Source organism: Octopus bimaculoides, chromosome 7 (assembly GCF_001194135.2).
Source record: "Octopus bimaculoides isolate UCB-OBI-ISO-001 chromosome 7, ASM119413v2, whole genome shotgun sequence".
Taxonomy (NCBI): domain Eukaryota; kingdom Metazoa; phylum Mollusca; class Cephalopoda; order Octopoda; family Octopodidae; genus Octopus; species Octopus bimaculoides.
The window spans coordinates 36,631,477-36,632,024 of NC_068987.1; positions in this window are offsets into that span (position 1 = coordinate 36,631,477).

Consider the following 548-nt stretch of genomic DNA (forward strand, 5'->3'; position numbering starts at 1 on the left):
ACACAGACTTTACTTATTTACTATCATTATTCTGCACTATATTTAAATTATAAATCAATTGCTCTAAAGTGATACCACGTGGTTTGCTTGCTTATTCTCTATTTATAACTTGTGTGTGTGTGTGTGCATCTATCTATGTAAATGTATACTATATATAATATTTTACATACATACATACATACATACATACATACATACCTACAGACATACATACATACATATATATATATATATCAATTTAAATAACTACCATGAACGCAGTCCTATAATAATAAAACTTGTTTATTATAATATGCACATTTCAATGCAAGATCTCGAATCACTCTTCTCTGAGATAAGAAAATAGGTTCTTGCATCTCTTCAGGACCAAGTTACAAGAATGTAACTTGGCCCTATTTTCTTATCTCAGACAAGAGTGAGTCGGGATCTTGCATTGAAATGTGCATAGGATAATAAACAAATTTTATTAATATAGGATTGCGTCATGGCTCTTATTTAAATTGATATGCACTCAAAATTGTATCAGCTATACGAAAGTCATTATATTT